Here is a 23925-nt window from a genome sequence, read left to right as displayed (position 1 = left end):
GGAATTTTCACTAAGGCCCCCTTTGTTTGGGCTACAGATTCCTAAGAATCACCTTGCTATGGATTCCTGAGAATCGGTTGTGGCTTTGGATTCCTGAGAATCAGAATCTGACGATTTGCTTACCCTGTTGTTTGTCAGATTTAGAAGTTGTGGGTGTTGCGAAATGCCAGTACCGTCCTCGCTGCAGCTGCAGCTCCGACCAAGGGGCCGCCGGTGCTGGAGCACAAGGGGGTTGTCGGCGCTGGAGCACAAGGGGTCAGAGGGGACAGGTGCTAGGGACGGCGGCGCGACGGATCTGCGATGGGCAGGATGGGGAATGGATCCACACGCCTTGCCGGCGACGGGGCTAGCGAAGGTGGCGGTGATGGGGCCGACGAAGGTGGCGGCGGGGTCGGCGAAGGTGCCGGTGGGGCCGAGAAGGTGGCGACGGGGCCGGCGAAGGTGGCGATGATGCGAGAGAGGGGATCGAGCGAACCAGAACTGTCCGTGGAGGAGTTGGGCTAGGGGTGCGGTGGCATTTGCCTCGTAATAACGTGAAGAAATTGGCCCAAAGTTGAGAGGGGGTAAGTGGCAGCTCGGGAATCAGCAAATTCGTTGATTCCAGCTTCCGGGCATGTCTAGTGCATTTTGGAAATTTTGATTCTACACAGCCAAGGTAGAATCTGACTCTTTGTTTGTAAATCTAATTTTGACTGTGCTAGAATCCACGAATCACTATCTATAGCCCAAACAAAGGCCACCTAAGTCCGTGAAATCAGATATTTTTGGCCAAGTTAGCAGCTGTGTAACTAACTGTGTCAAACTCCTTTGCATTATCTTTCTGCTTGTGCTTGTAGTACTCTTGGATAGCTTCTGCCCCATATCTTATTTGGCATGTTTGGGTGGCTGTAGGTGCTTTGCATGTAGCTCTCAAAGTGCTATGATGTTGTTTATGGCAGATTGTGTAGTTTTGGTGTTTTGGTGATTGTGAGTGCATAGATGTTGGTGTGGTGTTATTATTTGCACCAACCCATCCATGTTGGTTTGTTTTATGTCTTGGCAACCTAGAAATATCAGAGTTATGCCATTGGAGTGTGTGGTGATGTATTTGGCACGTAGCACTTCATATCTTGTTTCGTTGTTTCCCGTTGATCCGTAGCTCCGTTTGTAATGTTCTTTATATGATTTTGCATCGTTTTCACGAGACGCATCTGATCATGTCATCCTCATGCATGTCAAGATAGCTTAGGGTGCAGTTCTGTCCAGGAACATGTATTTACTTCTCATGCTTGTGCTAGTGAGTAGAATAGAGATGCATGTTCATATTCAACTCATGCATCATGTGCTTGTTGCATCTTGAGGTGCTGTTGTTCATTGGATGCTATTTTTATGTTGGGTAGCACCAGGATCGGAGAACGAGTACGTGGATTCGGGAGAGTATCGGCAGGACGAACAAGAGCAGTTCCAAGCTGAGGACATCACAGGCAAGATGATATGACCTTGATTCCATCTCTAGACTTGTTATGCTAGATTACATTTCTTCCATCATATGCTCGCTGCCTACACTGAAATAATTGCGTCCTGATATTGCCATGAAACCCAAACACTTAACCCTTCCTAGCAAATCTTGAATGGCTAAGTAGGCTTTGCTCAGCTACTAATGTTAGCGTTGCTAGAAGCAGGTGCTTTGTCTCATGTGACAACGTGAGTTTGATATCATTATGCTAAATCTGTTATTTAATTAATGCACCTATATACTTGCTAAATAACGTAAGGCCTAGTCTTTTGCCGGGTGTTTTGTTTCGTTATTGTTGCCATAGTTACCAGCTACCGGTGTTTGATTCCATAACTGATCGCTTCTAACATGTTCGGGGTTGTTATGGGGACCCCCTTGATAAATTGCATAGTGTTAAGGCTTGTATGGTAGGACCCAACCTTGGTGTTCATTTGCTAATCACTCAATAATAATCTGCATAGGGAATGGCCTCCCCGAGGAATTTAATCAACAACCCGGGCCAGTGCTCCTCACGAGTGTTGGTCCAAACTAGAGCACTGTGCGAGGCCAACTCAGGGCAACTTGAGAGATTTCTATCAGGCCACTGTACGCGTCGCTCATCCGTCGTGTCCTGAGACTAAGATACGCGGCTCTTATCGGGGTCGTCGACACGACGGGAGGTCCTGCTAGTCTTGTCTTACCTTAGCGATATATCTTGCGTATAGGAATCCCGGTGAAGCTTTGGTTCTCCCCAGAGTTGAGGTTTTCCTCTAAGGAATCCGACGAGATCACGAGATTCGTGATAGAGGATTACTTTGCGGCCCGTGTACATTTGTGATGGACTAGTTGGAGCACCTCTGCAGGGTTTAATCTTTCGGAAAGTCATGCCCGCGGTTATGTGGCAACTTGGAATATTTGTTAACATCCGGTTCTAGATAACTTAAACATAAGCTAATAAAATTGCCAACTATGTGTGTAACCGTGACTGACCCCCTCGAAGACCTCTCTTCGAGCGGGAACACGGTGGGGTTATGATTGACGTAAGTAGGTGTTCAGGATCACTTAGTGATCACCTATCATCGACCGCTAGTATAGAGCACCGTCAATACATGTTCTACGTAAGTTAGCCACTATAAAGCTTAGGAAGCTGCAACCTAAATACTCCACCTTTCGAACCTAATAACTTGACTAGTTCTGGCACCGAGGTCATAGATTGCTGAGTCCCCGTGGCTCACAGATTCCTTCACAACACCAACAGGTTCAGGTACCCCCGAGACAGGTGATCCCGAAGGCACGCAGCTGGTGTGGCAGTACGTTGAGGAGAGCGACCGCCTGTACGTGAACTATCGAGAAGACTGAGGCGTGGTCGTGATCATGGTCAAGCATGCAGGGTAGCTTAGTCATTTCTCATGTTTTGTAGTCTGTATCGAAACTAACTTATTTGGATGCGTGATGTAACTCTGATATATTTATGAGATGACAGTTGAATCCCTTATTGTCATTCTTCTATTATTATGTTTGTGCTATGTTACCGTGCTTGCGAAATGCTTAGATGCGCTTCTTTCCAATTCGGGGCCTCGTTCCCCAAATCGGAAAGGACCGCATCTTTGTCGTTACAGTCTTATTCTGAAACCTCTCCAGCCTGAGCTTTGTGGGTCTTTCAGAAAGCTCAACCTTCAGTTAGTTCCTCAGGGATTTCTTGCAAATCTTCAGATCTCTCCTACCTTGGAAGATCAGGTCCGAGCAGCACAACTTCTTGATGCAATGGTGAAGAAAGTCAACATTGGCGTGGCAAAGAGTCTTCCCAAGTATAAGTCCTTCAGTGTTGATGCCAGGGACACGTTATTCTTTGAGGATCGTCTTGTCGTTCCGAAAGGTGATCTCAGAAAGGTAATAATGAAAGAAGCTCATAACTCTCTGCTCTCTATTCATCCTAGAAGCTCCAAGATGTACCAGGACTTGAAACAGACCTTCTGGTGGACTCGTATGAAGCGTGAGATTGCTCAGTTCGTAAATGAATGTGATGCATGTCGAAGGTTGAAAGCAGAGCATCAACGTCCAGCGGGTCTTTTGCATCCTTTGCCCATTCCCGAGTGGAAGTTCGATCATATTGAGATGGATTTCGTCACCGGGTTTCCGAAGTCCAAGAAGGGTAATGATGCCATCTTCGTCGTCATCGACAAGTTGAGTAAAGTGGCTCATTTTCTTCCAGACAAGGAATCCATTTCCGCAGCTCAGCTTGCAGAGTTGTAAACTTCCAGGATTGTGTCTTTGCACGGCGTGCCTATGATGATCTCTTCGGATCGCGGAAGTATCTTCACTTCCAAGTTCTGGGACTCTTTTCAGTCTGCGATGGGCACGAAGATCCGCTTCAGCATAGCTCTTCATCCTCAGACTAGTGGTCAAGTGGAGCGAGTCAATCAAGTTCTTGAGGATATGTTGAGAGCCTGTGTGATCTATTTTGGTATGAAGTGGGAGGATTGCCTGCCTTTTTCGGAATTCTCGTATAACAACAATTATCAAGCTAGTTCTGGCAAGGCTCCGTTTGAAATTCTCTATGGAAGGAAGTGTCGTACCCCGCTCAACTGGTCCGAGACCGGCGAGCGTCAGATCCTTGGGAATGACCTGATAGAAGAAGCTGAGGAGATGTGTTGGGTCATTCATGACAACCTCAGAGCAGCTCAGTCCCGTCAGAAGAGCTACTATGATAGCAAGCATCACGACATGTCTTATGAGCTTGATGACTTCGTCTATCTCAAGGTGTCGCCTATGAAGGGTACACAACGCTTTGGCATCAAAGGCAAGCTTGCGCCTCGTTTCGTGGGCCCGTTCAGAGTTGTTGGCAAGAGAGGCGACCTTGCATACCAGCTTGAGCTGCCGTCAAACTTTGCAAATGTGCATGATGTGTTCCATGTCTCTCAGCTCCGGAGGTGTTTCAAGACCCCCGAGCGCACTGTTCATCTTCAAGACATTGACCTTCATCCTGACCTATCTTATCGTGAGCATCCAGTTGCGGTTCTCGAGGCGACTGAGCGCAAGACCCGCAACAAGACTGTCAAATTTTTCAAAGTGCAGTGGTCACACCATTTCGATAAAGAGGCTACTTGGGAACGTGAGGATCACCTCCGTTCTGAATTTCCGGAGTTCTTTCAAGCATAGATCTCGGGGCGAGATCTTTTTGTAGTGTGGGAGAGTTTGTAATGCCCCAAGAGTGTATCTTTCCCTTTTTGGAACCTTCTTCATGTGGGTCCAACTTGTGTTTGATATAAGGGCTCAATTTGTTATGATTTCATGTGTCTCCTTGCTTTGTTCTTCCTTTGCATGCATGCATCCCATTCATCCATGTCCTTGTGTTGTGCATTGTGTTCTTATGAGGAGATGTGATACATGTGGGATATGTGGTTTGTGATGGTGTGGTGTGGTGCAACTCTAGTAGGTAACTATGTGCTTTCAACTAAGTTTCAAAACCATCTCCCTCTCTTTCACCTCAAGCCCAAATATTCTTTTGCTCCTTCTCTGTTTTATAAATGTCCATGGTTTAGGATACGTTGTGATGGATTTGAGATGTGGATTTGCTGCTTTTAAAAGGTGTTTTAAAGGGTGCAAATTATTACAAAACAGATCCAAACAATGTTGTTTTGTATATATTAACTTGCTCCTAAAATCCTTTTTCTATTTTTATTAAATAGGTCATACTTTCTTATGACCAGGGGAATTTTTACTTTTATTTTGTTGCCACAGGTTTTCCTGGGAGTTATTAGTTTTCCAGTGTTGATTTTAAATAGGAAACCCCTCCCGGGAGTTCATTTTCTTTTATCCACCGCCATCCCTGGGCCACTTGCTCCTCCCGTGGCCCAATTCCTCGCTGCCTCCCACCTAGAGCCCACCTGGCGCGACCCTCCTCCTACCTGATGCCGTTCCACCCCGTGCCTGCTTTCCGTCCTACTCCAGAGAGAGAGGGAGAACCGCCGTGAGGGCTCAGACGTCGAGGCCCCCTCTTAAAACATTGACGTTCGTGCCCCCCTCTTCCCTCAGGTTCCTCCTCTTCCCATCCGCCACCGCTACTCCTTCCCCATATCTCTTTCTCCCCCCGCGTAGGTTCTGCAGTATCTAGCACAAAGAGAGAGAAGGACCCCGCCGGCGTCTACCCCGCTCCCGTCGTCGTCCGTCGCCGCCGCCATGTCCAGGGGCTCGGGGGAGCGCCCCGCGCTCCATTCCCGACCTTGGTGAGGCCGGGGAACGACCACGTCGACGGCCAACTCAACGCCACCTTCGCGCTCCCGATAGTCTGCTTCCCCTGCGATGGTTCTGCATCCAGGACTTCTTCGTCTTCGTCAGATCGCATCGATCCTCTCCAAGTTCCTCCTCCAAGAAGATCGGCGCCTCTCCTTCCTTACCTAGGTGAGTGCAAGCCTATCCTCCCTCCTTCCCCATCGGTAGATGTGTGTAGGAGCTCCGGCCGGCGATCTTGCATGTCTCTGTTCGTAGAGGAAGACGTTAGATCCCGTGTGGTCATAGTGTGTGCAGTGCTTCTGTTGCGTGTGGAGTGCTCGGTAGATGTAGGTGCGGCAGCAAAGGCTCTCCTCGGTGGGTAGGTGTGCCTCCCCCTTCCCTGCGGGCATGGTAGTGGCGCCAGTAGAGAGAGCACTCTAGTGAGAGTCTCTGTCGCCGGCTCGCAGGTGCATAGCAGAGTATAGGGTGGTGTTAGTATTCCTTGTTTACTAGCCCCTCTCTGTCAAGATTCCGAGACGTAGCGTAGTGGCCATAGAGTGTGTGTGTTGGTGAGAGGTGCAGGGTTCGAGTCCCAGAGAGAGCACCCCCCCCCCCTTTTGCATTTTAATTTCGGCACAGTGGCGTTGCAGCAGCAGGGCAGTATATCCTGCTAAGCTAATCTTCTCTATTGAGCTCATATGCAGTAGCGTAGTGGCTTGCTGTTGGCTGTAGTTACCAGGGGGTACAGGGTTCGAATCCTACCCCCTCTTTTATTTTTTTTTCCTTTGCATTTTTGTGATGTAGAACCTTTGGCTTGTTGTAGATTTTGCTGTGGTGTGCTTACACCATGGGGGAATTTTATCTCCCCTCAAAACAGCATGTGGTGCATAGAGATTTTGCTAGTTTGTGAATACATGTTGGTGTAGGCTGGTGTGGGTGTGTAGGTTACTTGGTTTTGTGATCATGTGTGTAGATGTGTTCTTCATAGCTATGCATGTGTAGATGGATTTGCATGTATCATGTGTAGATTCATGCGTGTGTGTGCACCTTGTGGGTGTATGGCACTAAGGTGGTGTTTCCTTGTAGTGCAAGTGCTTGTTATGTGTGAGTGTGTGTGTCCATGTGCATGGTGATGGACTCATGCCCATGTGGTGAGGTGAGTGTGTGTGTGCTCATGTGTGTATGTCTCAACCATGTCATATGGCAAGCTATGACTTGATGAACACATGTGCATGATGACATGTGTAGGGTAGAAGTGCTTATGTGAGTTAAGTTAGTAGTGACATCTATTTAGCTTGTGTAGGTGTTTTTATTATGTTGTGCTTGTCTCTTGTGATGGCGTGGTGGTATGCCAAGGCACATGGGCATGAGGTCTACCCCTCATGTGCCCCATTGATGTTGTGGTCATGTGCAAGAGCTTGTGTAGTTGTTGATCTAGTGATTTGCACATGTGATGATGCACTATTCACTATATGTGATTCTATGCAAGATTTCTTTTCTAGTTTGTGCCCTTTTGTTCTATACAAGTGCATATATATTATATATGTTTTTGGGATAGAATCATCCCAGGAATCCATTGGTGGAGTCAGTTTTGCCTTTGGGAAACTTTGTGGAAATGACATATATCAGATTTGTTCTATGTTTGGAGCTTGGTTCCATGAGATGTGGTGGGCCCAAGAGTTTGATTCTTGGTTGTGGTAGTAGAGGGTGACCCCCTCTACCACATGTTGGTTTCATTTCATGATTAGGAATTCATATGTGCAAGTTGTGCCCAATCAAAGTAGGCATGTGGCTAAAATTCCAGATTAGTGAAAGCCTGAGAATCTCCTTATATTTTCTTCTCATGTTGATGAGATTGTGCAGGTCCATGTGTTGTGATTCAGCCTTAGCTTTCAACTGGGAAGTTGTAGGTTTTATGTTTTTCTAGATCTTTGTAAATTTTCATTCCATTTGGAGTCCTGTACATAATGTTTTGGGTGCTGTCAAAATGCTTCATAGCATAAACAGCTAGTGAGAATCTGGAATTTTCACTAAGTCCTTGAAATCTGATATTTTGGGCCAAGTTAGCAGTTGTGTAACTTACTGTGTGAAATTCCTTTGCATTATATTTTTGCTTGTGCTTGTAGTACTCTTGGATAGCTTCTGACACATATCTTATTTGGCATGCTTGGGTGGTTGTAGGTGCGTTGCATGTAGCTCTCAAAGTGCTATGATGCTGTTTATGGCAGATTGTGTAGTTTTGGTGATTTGGTGGTTGAGAGTGCATAGATGTTGGTGTGGTGTTATTCTTCGAACCAACCCATCCATGTTGGTTTGTTTTATGTCTTGGCAACCTGGAAATACCAGAGTTATGCCATTGGAGTGTGTGGTGGTGTATTTGGCACGTAGCACTGCATATCTTGTTTCATTGTTTCCCGTTGATCCGTAGCTCCGTTTGTAATGTTGTTTATATGCTTTTGCATCGTTTTCACGAGATGCATATGATCATGTTGTCCTCATGCATGTCAAGATAGCTTAGGGTGCAGTTCTGTCTAGGAACATGTATTTACTTCGCATGCTTGTGCTAGTGAGTAGAATAGAGATGCATGTTCATATTCAACTCATGCATCATGTGCTTGTTGCATCTTGAGGTGCTGTTGTTCATTGGATGCTATTTTTTATGTTGGGTAGCAGCGGGATCGGAGAATGAGTACGTGGATTCGGGAGAGTACGGGCAGGACGAACAAGAGCAGTTCCAAGCTGAGGACATCACACGCAAGATGATATGACCTTGATTCCATCTCTAGACTTGTTATGCTAGATTAGGTTTCTTCCATCATATCCTCTCTGCCTACCACTGAAATAATTGCCTCCTGCTATTGCCATGAAACCCAAACACTTAACCCTTCCTAGGAAATCTTGAATGGCTAAGTAGGCTTTGCTCAGCTACTAATGTTAACGTTGCTAGATGCAGGTACTTTGTCTCATGTGACTACATGAGTTCGAAATCATTATGCAAAATATGTTATTTAATTAATGCACCTATATACTTGGTAAATAACGGAAGGCCTAGCATTTTTCCGGGTGTTTTGTTCCGTTATTGTCGCCATAGTTACCGGCTACCGGTGTTTGATTCCATAACTAATCGCTCCTAACACGTTCGGGGTTGTTATGGGGACCCCCTTGATAAATCACGTAGTGCTAAGGCTTGTCCGGCAGGACCCAACCTTGGTGTTCATTTGCTAATCACTTAATAATAATCTGCATAAAGAATGGCCTCCCCGAGGAATTTAATCAACAACCCGGGCCAGTGCTCCTCATGAGTGTTGGTCCAAACTAGAGCATTGTGCGGGGCCAACTCACGGCAACTTGAGAGATTTCTATCAGGACACTGTACGCGTCGTTCATCCGTCGTGTCGTGAGACTGATATACGCGGCTCTTATCAGGGTCGTCGACACGATGGGAGGTCCTGCTAGTCTTGTCTTACCTTAGCGATATATCTTGCGTGTAGGAATCCCGATGAAGCTTTGGTTCTCCCCAGAGTTGAGGTTTTCCTCTAAGGAATCCGACGAGATCACGAGATTCGTGATAGAGGATTACTTTGCGGCCCATGTATGTTTGTGATGGACTAGTTGGAGCACCCCTGTAGGGTTTCATATTTCGGAAAGCCGTGCCCGCGGTTATGTGGCAACTTGGAGTATTTGTTAACATCTGGTTCTAGATAACTTAAACATAAGTTAATAAAATTGCCAACTGTGTGCGTAACCGTGACTGTCCCCCTTGAAGACCTCTCTTCGAGCGGGAACGCGGTGGGGTTATGATTGACGTAATTAGGTGTTCAGGATCACTTAGTGATCACCTATCATCGACCGCTAGTATAGACCACCATCAATACATGTTCTACGTAAGTTAGCCACTATAAAGCTTAGGAAGCTGCAACCTAAATACTCCACCTTTCCAACCTAATAACTTGACTAGTTCTAGCACCGAGGTCATAGATTGCTGAGTCCCCGTGGCTCACAGATTCCTTCACAACACCAACAGGTTCAGGTACCCCCGAGACAGGTGATCCCGACGGCACGCAGCTGGCGTGGCAGTATGTTGAGGAGAGCGATCGCCTGTACGTGAACTATCCAAAAGACTGAGGCATGGTCGTGATCATGGCAAGCATGCAGGGTAGCGTAGTCGTTTCTCATGTTTTGTAGTCTGTAGCGGAACTACCTTGTTTGGATGTGTGATGTAACTCTGATATATTTATGAGATGATAGTTGAATCCCTTATTGTCATTCTTCTATTATTATCTTTGTGCTATCTTACCGTGCTTGCGAAACGCTTAGATGCGCTTCTTTCCAATGCGGGGCCTCGTTCCCCAAATTGGAAAGGACCGCATCTTAGTTGTTACAGGTCCTCACCTCATGGGCTTGGCCCAGGTCGGAGAGGCGGTGGCTGCGGCTGAGGAGGCCCACTCGGCCTGGCTCGGGCGCTGGCCTCGGCTGGGCTGCGAAGGGAGGCCGGCCCAGACGACGCTGGAGGTGCTGGGTGTTGGGTAACGTAACATAAATTCTAAAAAATTCCTACGCCATATTCAGATCTTCCTATGGAGAGACCAGCAACGAGAGAGGGGTGAGTGGATCTTCATACCTTTGAAGATCGCTAAGCGGAAGTGTTGCTAGAACGCGTTTGATGGAGTCGTACTCGCGGTGATTCAGATCGCGGTGTGATTCCGATCTAGTGCTGAATCACGGCACCTCCGCGTTCAACACACGTGCAGCCCGGTGACGTCTCCCGCACCTTGATCCAGCAAGGAGGAGGGAGAGGTTCGGGAAGATCTCCAGCAGCATGATGGCGTGGTGTCGATGGAGAGATGAGGTCTCCCGGCACGGCTTCGCCAAGCACTCTGGGAGAGGAGGAAGAAGAGAGACACGGCTGCACCGAGAGAGATGGAAAACAATGTTCTCAAAGGCCAAAAAAACCCGCTATATATAGGGGGAAGGGAGGGTGGCACCCCCTTTAGGGTTTCCCACTCTAAAGGGGGGGCAGCCCTAGATGGGAGGGGGAGGCGGTGAGGAGGGGGGGACGGGGGTGGCGCACACCTGGTGGGCCTTAGGCCCACCAGACTTAGGATTTCCCCCCTTTCCCTCTCTAGGCGCCTTGGGCTGGGTATGGGGGGCGCACCAGCCCACCCAGGGGCTGGTTCCCTCTCACACTTGGCCCATGTAGCCTCCTCGGGCTGGTGGCCCCTCCCGGTGGGCCTCCGGAATCCTTCCGGTGGTCCTGGCACTTTGCCGGTGTTGCCCAAAACATTTCCGGCGTCCAAACCCATCCATCCTATATATCAATCTTTACCTCTGGACCATTCAGGAGATTCTCGTGACGTCCAGGATATCATCCGGGACTCCAAACAACCTTCGGTAACCTCGTATAGTAGTTCCCTATAACCCTAGCGTCATCGAACCTTAATTGTGTAGACCCTACGGGTTCGGGAGGCATGCAGACATGACCGAGACACTCTCAGGCCAATAACCATCAGCGTGATCTGGATACCCATGGTGGATCCCACATGTTTCATGAAGATCTCATCGGATGAACCACGATGTCAAGGATTCAATCAATCCCGTATACAATTCCCTTTGACTGTCGGTATAGAACTTGCCAGAGATTCGATCGTCGGTATACACATACCTTGTTCAACCTCGTTACCGGTAAGTCTCTTTACTCGTTCCATAGCACGTCATCCTATGACTAACTCCTTAGTCACATTGAGCTCATGATGATGTTCTACCGAGTGGGCCCAGAGATACCTCTCCATCACACGGAGTGACAAATCCCGATCTCGATTCGTACCAACCCAACCGACACTTTCGGAGATACCCGTACTGCACCTTTATAGTCACCCAGTTACGTTGTGATGTTTGATACACCCAAAGCACTACTACAGTATCCGGGAGTTGCACAATCTCATGGTCGAAGGAAAAGACACTTGACACTAGAAAAGCTTTAACATACGAACAACACGATCTAGTGTTATGCTTAGGATTGGGTCTTGTCCATCACATCATTCTCCCAATGATGTGATCCCGTTATCAATGACATCTAATGTCCATGATCAGGAAACCATGATCATCTATTGATCAACGAGCTAGCCAACTAGAGGCTTGCTAGGGACACATTGTGATCTATTTATTCACACATGTATTACCGTTTTCTGTTAGTACAATTATGGCATGAACAATAGACGATTATCATGAACAAGGAAATATGATAATAACCATTTTATTATTGCCTCTAGGGCATATTTCCAACAGTCTCCCACTTGCACTAGAGTCAATAATCTAGTTCACATCACTATGTGATTGTAATGAATTCAACACCAATACAGTTTTGGGGTTTGATCATGTCTTGCTTGTGAGAGAGGTTTATAGTCAACGGCTCTGAACCTTTCAGATCTGTATGTGCTTTACAAATCTCTACATCATCCTATAGATGCTACTATGCCCCTTTGAAACCATTCCAAATGATTGCTCCATTGTACGAATCCGGTTTACTACTCATAGTCCTCCGGATCAATGACAAAGCTTGCATCGACGTAACTCTTTTACAACAAACTCTTTAATCACCTCCATAATTGAGAAAAATTCCTTAGTTCATTAGTTACTAAGGATAACTTTGACTGCTCTCCAGTGATCCATTCCTGGGTCACTCTTGTACCCCATTACTAACTCATGGCAAGTCACGCTTTAGGTGCGGTACACAGCATAGCATACTTGTAGAGTCTAGGGCTGATGCATAGGGGACGACATTCGTCCTTTCTATTTCTTCTGCCGTGGTCAGGTTTTGAGTCGTACTCAAATTTATACCTTGGAACATAGCCAAGAACTCCTTCTTTTCTGATCTATTTTGAACTCCTTCAAAAACTTGTCAAGGCATGCAACTCGCTGAAAGTTCCATTAAGCACTTTCATCTATCTTTATAGATCTTGTTACTCAACTCTCAAGTAGCTATATCTAGGTTTTCTTTGAAAAACTCTTTTCAAACAACCCTTTATGCTTTACAGAAATTCTACATTATTTCCGATCAACAGTATGTCAACCACACATATTCATTAGAAATACTATTGTGCTCCCACTCACCTTTTGGAAATACAAGTTTCTCATAAACTTTGTATAGAACCAAAAACTTTGATCATCTCATCAAAGTGTATATTCCAACTCCGAGATGCTTGCTCCAGTCCATAGAAGGATCACTTGAGCTTTCCATACTTGTTAGCACCCTTTAGGATCGACAAAAATCTTCTGGTTGTATCACATACAGCCTTTCCTCAAGGAAACCGTCGAGGAAACAATATTTTGACATCCTATCTGCAATATTTCATAAATGATCCAGCACCTGCTAACATAATTTCAACAGACTTTCAGCATCGCTACGAGTGAGAAAGTCTCATCGTAGTCAACTCTTTGAACTTTGTCGAAAACACTTTTGCGACAAGTCGAGCTCTCTTAATGTTGACTTTTCACCATCATCGTGTGTTTTATTTTTAAAGATCCATTCGTAGTTAATAGTATTATGACCATTAAGTGGTTCTTCCAAAGTCTATACTTTGTTTTTCATACATGGATCCTCTCTCGGATTTCATGGCCTCCAGCCATTTGCCGGAATCCGGGCCCACCATCGCTTCTCCATAGCTCGTAGGTTCATTGTTGTCCGACAACATGACTTCAAGACAGGGTCATTGTACCATTCTGTAGCAGCAGTACGTGACCTTGTCGACCTACGAGGTTTCTAGTAACTTGATCTGAAGTCTCACGATCATTATCATTAGATTCCACTTCAATTGGTGTAGATGCCACATTAACAACTTCCTGCGCCTGCTACACACACACTGGTTGAAGTGATGGTTCACATAACCTCATCAAGTTTCCACCAAAACTCCCACTCAATTCTTTCGAGAGAAACTTTTCCTCGAGAAAGGACCCGCCTAAAGAAACAAACACATTTGCTTCCGGATCTGAGATAGGAGGTATATCCAACTGTTTGGGTGTCCTATGAAGATGCATTTATCCGCTTTGGGTTCGAGCTTATCAGGCTGAAAACTCTTTCACATAAGCATTGCAGCCCCAAACCTTTAAGAAATGACAGCTTAGGTTTCTCTAAACCATAGTTCATACGGTGTCATCTCCAACGGAATTACGTGGTGACATATTTAAAGGGAATGTGGTTGTCTATAATGCCTAACCCATAAACGATATTGGTAATTTGATAATAAATATCATAGTATGCACTATATCTAATAGGGCACGACTATGACATACGGACACACCATCAGACTATGTGTTCCAGATGGCATGAGTTGTGAAACATTTTTCACGTGAAACTATTTTCACATTGTCTTAAATGTTTACCAAATTCGTAACTCATATATATATATATATATGTGTGTGTGTGTGTGTGTGTGTGTGTGTGTTTACCTCCACGATCACATCGTAGACATATTATCATTTTTTCACGATGATCTTCAACTTCACTCTGAAATTACTTGAACATTTCAATAATTCAGATTTCTGTTTTATCAAGTAAATACACTAGTATCTACTCAAATAATTTGTGAAGTATGAACACAATGAGATCCACTGCGTGCCTCAGTACTCATCGGACTGTACACATCAAAATGTATTACTTCCAACAAGTTACATTCTTGTTCCATCTCAATGGAAAAAGAGGTCTTCAGTCATCTTGCCCATGTGGTTTGCTTTGCATGTCCCAAGTGATTCAAACGATCCATCCACATGGAGTTTCTTCATGCGTTTATACCAACAGGCATGGTTTGCATGTTTCAAACGTTTCGAAAATGAGTGAGTACAAAGATCCATCGGCATGGAGCTTCTTCATGCATTTTATATCAATATGACTCAAGTAGCAGTGCCACAAGTAAGTGGTACTATCATTTCTACTTCGTATCTTTTGGTAACAATATTATGAACATGTGTATCACTACGATCGAGATTCAATAAACCATTCATTCTAGGTGCAAGACCATTTAAGGTATCATTCAACTAAACATAATAACCATTATTCTCTTTAGAAGAATAATTGTATTTGCCATTAACATAATCCAATCATGTCTATGCTCAACGCAAACACCAAATAACAATTACTTAGGTTTTACACTAATCTCGATGGTAGAGGGAGCGTGCGATGTGTGATCATATCAACCTTGGAAACACACACGTCGTCACCTTGCCTTTAACTAGTCTCTGTTTATTCCGTAGCTTTTCTTTTGAGTTACTAACACTTAGCAACCAAACCGGTATCTTATACCGTGGTGCTACTAGGAGTACTAGTAAAGTACACATCAATATCATGTATATCCAATGTACTTCTGTCGACTTTGCCAGCCTTCTCATCTACCAAGTGTCTAGGGTAGTTCCTCTTCAGTGACTGTCCCCCTTATTTCATAAGCACATAGTCTCGGGTTTGGGTTCAACCTTTGGATGTCTTCATAGAGTACCAACTGGTTTTCCGTTTAATGTAGTATCCCTTCAAGCCCTTTCCCTTCTTGAAACTAGTGGTTTTATAAACCATCAACAATTGATGTTTCCTTTTGACTTCTACTTTCGTGGTGTCAAACATCACGAATGGCTCAAGGATCATCATATCCATCCTTGATATTTTATAGTTCATCACCAAGCTCTAGTATCTTGGTGTCAGTGACCTTGGAGAACAATCACTGTCTCATGTGGAAGTTCAACTCCCACTCGATTCAAACGATTGTAGTACTCAGATAATCTGAGCACATGCTATACGATTGAGCTCTTCTCCTTTAATTTGCAAACAAAGAATCTCGTCGGAGGTCTCATACCTCTCAAGAAGGGCACGAGCATGAAATCCCAAATTCATCTCTTGGATCATCACATATGTCTCGCGGGAAACGTCTTTAATGCCTTAATTCTAAGTTGTTCAAGCAACACACATTGAACTATCATGTAGTTATCAAAAACATGTATGTAGGATGTTCGCAACATCTACAGACCATGCTTGGGGTTCAGCACACTGAGCGGTGCATCGAAGACATAAGCCTTCTGCGTAGCAATGAGGACAATCCTTAGTTAAAGGACCCAGTCCGCACAATTGCTACTTCTATCTTTCAACTAAGATTTCTCTAGGAACATATCAAATACCTAGAGCTATAGCTCAAGTTACATAATTTGCAAAGACCTATTTGACTATGTTCATGATAATTAAGTTCATCTGATGAACTCCCACTTAAATCGACATCCCTCTAGTCATTTAAGTGATACATGATCCATGTCGACTAACCCGTTTCCTATCATCACGTGAGACGGACTAGTCGTCATGGTTAGCAACTTCATGCTGATCGTATTCAACCATACGGGTCATGTTCGACCTTTCGGTCTCTTGTATTTGAGGTCATGTTTGTACATGTTAAGCTCGTCGAGTCAACCTAAGTGTTTCGCGTGTGTAAATCTGGCTTACACCCATTGTATGCGAACGTTAGAATCTATCACACCCGATCATCACGTGGTGCTTCGAGACAACGATCCTTCGCAACGGTGCACACTTAGGGGAATACGTTCTCAAAAAATTTATGAGGGGTCATCTTATTATGCTACCGTCGTTTTAAGCAATAAGATGAAAAACATGATAAACATCACATGCAATTATATAGTGACATGATATGGTCATTATCATCTTTGCTCTTTCGATCTCCATCTTCGGGCATCGCATGATCATCATTGTCACCGGCGTGACACCATGATCTCCACCATCGTGTCTCCGTGAAGTCGTCACGCCAACTACTACTACTACTACTACTACTACTACTATAGCTAACCGCTAGCAATGAAGTAAAAGTAGTAAACACATGGTGTTGCATCTCATACAATAAATTAAGACAACTCCTATGGCTCCTGCCGGTTGTCATACTCAACGACATGCAAGTCGTCATTCCTATTACAATAACTTGATCATCTCATACATCACACATGTAACATCACAACTTAGGCCATATCACATCACATGTCAAACCCTGCAAAAACAAATTAGACGTCCTCTAATTGTTGTTGCAAGTTTTACGTGGCTGATTTGGGTTTCTAGCGAGAACGCCTTCTTACCTACGTGACAGCCAAAACGATGATATGCCAAAGCTATTTACCCTTCATAAGGACCCTTTTCATCAAATCCAATCCGACTAGAGTGGGAGAGACAGACACCCGCTAGCCACCTTTATGCACGGTGTGCATGTCGGTCGGTAGAACCTATCTCACGTAAGCGTACGTGTAAGGTCGGTCCGGGCCGCTTCATCCCACAATACCGCCGGAAAAGGATAAGACTAGTAGCGGCAAGCAATTGACAAATCAGCGCCCACAACCTTTTGTGTTCTACTCATGCATGGAATCTACGCATAGAAAACCTGGCTCTAATACCACTGTTGGGTAACGTAGCATAAATTCAAAAAAAATCCTACGCCATATTCAGATCTTCCTATGAAGAGACCAGAAACGAGAGAGGGGTGAGTGGATCTTCATACCTTTGAAGATCGCTAAGCGGAAGCGTTGCTAGAACGCGGTTGATGGAGTCGTACTCGCGGCGATTCAGATCGCGGTGTGATTCCGATCTAGTGCCGAATCACGGCACCTCCGCATTCAACACACGTGCAGCCCGATGACATCTCCCGCACCTTGATCCAGCAAGGAGGAGGGAGAGGTTCAGGAAGATCTCCGGCAGCACGACGGCGTGGTGTCGATGGAGAGATGAGGTCTCCCGCAGGGCTTCGCCAAGCACCGTGGGAGAGGAGGAAGAAGAGAGACAGGGCTGCGCCGAGAGAGATGGAAAACCGTGTTCTCAAAGGCCAAAACCCCCCGCTATATATAGGGGGAAGGGAGGGTGGCGCACCCTTTAGGGTTTCCCACCCTAAAGGGGGGCGGCAGCCCTAGATGGGAGAGGGGCTGGCGGCCACGAGGGGGAGAGGGGGTGGCGCACCCCTGGTGGGCCTTAGGCCCACCAAACTTAGGGTCCCCCCCCCCCTTTCCCTCTCTAGGCACCTTGGGCTAGGTGTGGGGGGTGCACCAGCCCACCCAGGGGATGGTTCCACCTCACTCTTGGCCCATGTAGCCTCCTCGGGCTGGTGGCCCCTCCCGGTGGGCCTCCGAAACCCTTTCGGTGGTCCCGGCACTTTGCCGGTGGTGCCCGAAACATTTCCGGCGTCCAAACCCATCCATCCTATATATCAATATTTACCTCCGGACCATTCTGGAGATCCTCATGACGTCTGGGATCTCATCCGGGACTCCGAGCAACCTTCGGTAACCTCGTATAGAAATTCCCTATAACCCAAGCGTCATCGAACCTTAAGTGTGTAGACTCTACGGGTTCGGGAGGCATGCAGACATGACCGAGACACTCTCCGGCCAATACCCATCAGCGGGATCTGGATACCCATGGTGGCTCCCACATGTTCCACGAAGATCACATCGGATGAACCACGATGTCAAGGATTCAATCAATCCCATATACAATTCCTTTTGTCTGTCTATATAGAACTTGCCCGAGATTCGATCGTCGGTATACCCATACCTTGTTCAATCTTGTTACCGGTAAGTCTCTTTACTCGTTCCATAGCACGTCATCGTGTGAATAACTCCTTAGTCACATTGAGCTCATGATGATGTTCTACCGAGTGGGCCCAGAGATACCTCTTCGTCACATGGAGTGACAAATCCCGATCTCGATTCGTACCAACCCAACAGACACTTTCGGAGATACCTGTTGTGCACCTTAAGAGTCACCCAGTTATGTTGTGACGTTTGATACACCCAAAGCACTCCTACGGTATCCGGGAGTTGCACAATCTCACGGTCGAAGGAAAAGACACTTGACATTGGAAAAGCTTTAGCATACGAACAACACAATCTAGTGATATGCTTAGGATTGGGTCTTGTCCACCACATAATTCTCCCAATGATGTGATCCCATTATCAATGACATCTAATGTCCATGATCAGGAAACCATGATCATCTATTGCTCAACGAGCTAGCCAACTATAGGCTTGCTATGGACACATTGTGATCTATTTATTCACACATGTATTACTGTTTCCTGTTAATACAATTATAGCATGAACAATAGACGATTATCATGAACAAGGAAATATGATAATAACCAATTTATTATTGTCTCTAGGGCATATTTCCAACACTGGGCCAGCTCGGCCTTGCCCCCGATGCGGCCCAGGCGAGGAGCTGCTCGTCCCCGATCCCGGGTGGATCGGGAAGCAGAGCGCCGGCAGGTGGCCTCCAGCGGCGGGGTAGGGCGATGGGTGCCGAGGGATTCTGACGGAGGCCGGATCTGGCCAAGGCTGTTCAGAGCAACAGGATCCGGCAGCTACTGACATTCGGCGGCGGCAGGAGCTGCGGTTGTCGGGCTCCGGCAGGCTGCGGGTGACGGCGGGCTGGCGTGAGGCGGCGGTGCGGCGTGAGGCACTGGGAGGCGCGGCGTGATCCGACGGCGGGGCACCGGTGGCCGGCAGCGAGGGAACCTGGCGGCGAGGCAGCCATGGGAGGATCGGCCGGGGAGATCGGGACCCTCCCGGTCCAGATTTGAGCGGCAGCGCTGCGTTTTGGGGCAGGGGCAGGCGGCTCGGCGCGATGGGCTCGGCGGGCATCGCGAGGGCTCGCGGGCCCGGCGGCGGCACTATGGAGGTGGGAGTGGATGCTGCGCCGGCTAGCGTTTGGAGGTGGCGTGGTTTTCAAGGAGGAGAGAGGGACACTAAAAATGGAAGGGGAGGTTGTCTATTTATAGATAAAACGGGCTAGGGTTCGCAGAATTTCGCCCCGGTTTCAATCGCACGATCTAAATCGGACGGTCTCGAATGCTGGGACGGGATAAGTGGTTGTGTAGAGTAGGCTAGCCGGAGAAGAGAGGGAAAACGGGCACCCGGCAACGTGATTTAAAAATACCAAAAAACGTCCGACGAATAACCTAAGACGGTGTCGCTACGGTCGACCGTTCGGGTACGAGGCGGACCCCGATTGCGATGAAAATTGGCAGGCGGCCTACCTATATTAAAATAAGGCCACACACCAAGTTTCAACCCAATCAGAGGAAGATTTATACACACTTTTAAAAAAACAAGGTTTTGACGATGCCGCGGGCGCGTGCGTGTGTGGTCGGGCTCTACACGGTCAACGACGAACACGGAGAGAACCGGCAACTAATAATGGATGCAAGTTTTGAAAAGTGGCGGCAGCGTGGTGCCGATGCAATGCAGATGATGCGAATGATGTGATGATGAATGCGGCAAACAAAGTAATAACACGACGGCAACGGAAAAGAGTAGAATCTTCTGGGGCGTCGGTCTCGGGCTATCACAATACCATCAAATTTGCATGAAATTGGGAGATGAATGGAAAACAGCATTTAGAACTAAGTTTGGATTATATGAGTGGTTAGTTATGCCTTTTGGATTAACTAATGCACCTAGCACTTTCATGGGATTAATGAATGAGGTTTTACGTGCTTTCATTGGATGATTTGTGGTAGTCTACTTTGATGATATACTGATTTATAGTAGATCTTTGGAGGAACACTTGGATCATTTGCGTGTTGTTTCTCTTGCTCTACGTGATGCACGCTTGTTTGGTAACCTTGGAAAGTGCACCTTTTGCACAGACCGAGTATCTTTTCTTGGCTATGTTGTTACTCCACAAGGAATTGAAGTTGATAAAGCCAAGATTGAAGCTATTAAGGGTTGGCCACAGCCCAAAATGGTCACACAAGTGAGGAGTTTCCTTGGACTCGCCGGGTTTTATAGGCGTTTTGTGAGAGATTTCAGCACCATTGCTGCACCTCTCAATGAGCTTACAAAGAAGGATTTCAGCACCATTGCTGCACCGCACAAGAAGAAGCCTTCACGGTTTTGAAAGATAAGTTAACACATCCTCCTTTACTCCAACTTCCTGATTTTAATAAGACTTTCGAGCTTGAATGCGATGCTAGCGGAATTGGATTAGGAGGTGTGTTATTACAAGATGGTAAACTTGTTGCATACTTTTCTGAAAAATTAAGTGGGCCTAGTCTGAATTATTCTAGTTATGATAAGGAATTATATACTCTTGTTTGGACTTTGGAAACATGGCAACATTATTTATGGCCCAAAGAATTTGTCATACATTCTGATCATGAATCTTTGAAACATATTAGAAGTCAAGCAAAACTGAACCATAGACATGCTAAATGGGTTGAATTCATTGAGACTTTCTCATACGTCATTAAACACAAGAAGGGTAAAGAAAATGTTATTGTTGATGCTTTGTCTCGTCGTTATACTATGCTTTCACAACTTGACTTTAAAATATTTGGTTTAGAGACCATCAAAGATCAATATGTGCATGATGTTGATTTCAAACATGTGTTGGAGAATTGTAAAGAAGGGAGAACATGGAACAAGTTCATCGTTAATGATGGATTTGTGTTCCGTGCTAACAAGCTATGCATTCCAGCTAGCTCCGTTCGTCTTTTGTTGTTACAAGAGGCGCATGGAGGAGGATTGATGGGACACTTTGGCGTAAAGAAGATGGAGGACGTACTTGCTACACATTTCTTTTGGCCAAAGATGCGACGGGATGTTGAGCATTTTGTTGCTCGCTGCACGACATGTCAAAAAGCTAAGTCACGACTCAATCCTCATGGTTTATATATGCCTTTGCTTGTACCTAGTGTTCCTTGGGAGGATATATCTATGAACTTTGTCTTAGGTTTACCTCAAACAAAGAAGGGGAGGGATAGCATATTTGTTGTCGTGAACAAATTTTCAAAAATGGCACACTTTATACCATGTCATAAAAGTGATGATGCTGCTAATGTGGCTGATTTGTTCTTTCGTGAAATTATTCGCCTGCATGGTGTGCCAAATACGATTGTTTTAGATCGTGATGCTAAATTTCTTAGCCACTTTTGGCGATGTTTATGGGTTAAGTTGGGGACAAAATTGCTTTTTAGTACTACATGTCACCCCCAAACTGATGGACAAATTGAAGTAGTAAATAGATCTTTGTCTACCATGCTTAGTGTTGTTTTGAAGAACAATCTAAAATTTTGGGAAGAATGTATGCCTCATATTTAATTTGCATATAATCGTTCGCTGCATTCTACTACTAAGATGTGTCCTTTTGAAGTTGTTTATGGTTTCTTACCTCGTGCACCTATTGATTTGTTACCTCTTCCATCTTCGGAGAAGGTTAATTTTGATGCTAAAGAACGTGTTGATTTGATATTAAAGATGCATGATTTAACTAAGGAAAACATTGAGCGCATGAATGCTAAATATAAACTTGCTGGAGATAAGGGTAGAAAACATGTTGTCTTTTCACCTTGAGATCTTGTTTGGTTGCATTTGCGTAAGGATAGGTTTCCTGATTTGCACAAGTCAAAGCTAATGTCGCGTGCTGATGGTCCTTTCAAAGTGTTAGAGAAAAAAATGATAATGCATTAGACTTGAGCTGCGTGCAGATTTTGGGGTTAGTCCCACTTTTAAGATTGCAGATTTGAAGCCATGTTTGGGTGAGGAAGATGGGCTTCCGTCGAGGACGACTTCAGTTTAAGAAGGGGAAGATGATGAGGACATCAACACCATTGTTACACCCCACAGCCCCAGCTGCTATACATATTGGACAAGTTACTAGAGCTCGCGCACGCCAATTGAATTATCAAGTACTTTCGTTTCTTGGAAATACTTCTAATTTTCATGAACATATGATGTTACCTAAGTTAGATACTTTTGTTGTACTTATGAAAGAAGGACCTAGCATGGAAAAGAAAGATATATGTTGGAGCGGGATCAAGCATGGAGAAGAAGGTGCACACACGGGAAAGAACAATGGAGCTGCCATTCGTGATTTTCGTACTTTAAAGCCACCATAAGGAGAGCATGAAGGATTTGGACGAAATATTCAAGACGCCACTTTATAAATTTTGTCCATAGGCTACTATAGGTGTTGCACCACCTTATTTTTGGGCCAGGCCCATGTAATTTCGAAATACCATAGTATAGGCTGTTTTTAGAGTTCGTATGTGTGGGCAACCCGAGTTTAGGGTTGTTTTCGGACCCCTTCTCCAAGGGTCACGAAATTGCCTCTCTATTCCCTCATATATACAGCCCTCAGGGCACCGTTTAGACTTGGGTTTTATTTAGATTACAAGTTCGCCATAGCTGCAACTTCACATTCTTCGTTTGTGTTCCACGACCAGACAAAGGCGTCACAGAACCCCACCTTCATCAATAAAGCTTTCCTCTTATATTCGCAATATCTTAATTGCAATCTTAGTTTCTTTCTTGTTCTTCGTTTGCGTGCAGGAAACAAACCTTCGTGGTCAGGTTGATCATGCTCCGACGTGGTCAATAACCTCTCGGAGTTGGTTTAGCGATTGCTAAGGCGCGACATCCTCACACGTTCGTAGTCACATCGTCAAAGTCGACTCTACCAAAAGGAAACCACCATCTCATCGAAAGACACGGACAACTTCGCCTCAAACAAATTTTCAAAAATGACACACTTTATACCATGTCATAAAAGTGATGATGCTCCTAATGTGGCTGATTTGTTCTTTTGTGAAATTATTTGCTTGCATGGTGTGCCAAATACAATTGTATCAGATCGTGATGCTAAATTTCTTAGCCACTTTTGGCGATGTTTATGGGTTAAGTTGGGGACAAAATTGCTTTTTAGTACTACATGTCACCCCCAAAGTGATGGACAAACTGAAGTAGTCAATAGATCTTTGTCTACTATGCTTGGGGCTGTTTTGAAGAACAGACTAAAATTGTGGGAAGAATGCTTGCCTCATATTGAAGTTGCATATAATTGTTCGCTGCATTCTACTACTAAGATGTGTCCTGTTGAAGTTGTCTATGGTTTCTTACCACGTGCACCTATTGATTTGTTACCTCTTCCATCTTCGAAGAAGGTTAATTTTGATGCTAAAGAACGTGTTGATTTGATATTAAAGATGCATGAGTTAACTAAGGAAAACATTGAGCGCATGAATGCTAAATATAAACTTGCTGGAGATAAGGTATAAAACATGTTGTCTTTGCACGTGGAGATCTTGTTTGGTTGCATTTGCGTAAGGATAGGTTTCCTGATTTGCGCAAGTCAAAGCTAATGTCGCGTGTTGATGGTCCTTTCAAAGTGTTATAGAAAATAAATGATAATGCATATAGACTTGAGCTGCCTGCAAATTTTG

This window comes from Hordeum vulgare, chromosome 7H (assembly GCF_904849725.1).
Source record: "Hordeum vulgare subsp. vulgare chromosome 7H, MorexV3_pseudomolecules_assembly, whole genome shotgun sequence".
Lineage (NCBI taxonomy): Eukaryota > Viridiplantae > Streptophyta > Magnoliopsida > Poales > Poaceae > Hordeum > Hordeum vulgare.
The sequence above is the reverse complement of the archived record's forward strand: the minus strand, read 5'-3'. Positions refer to the sequence as shown.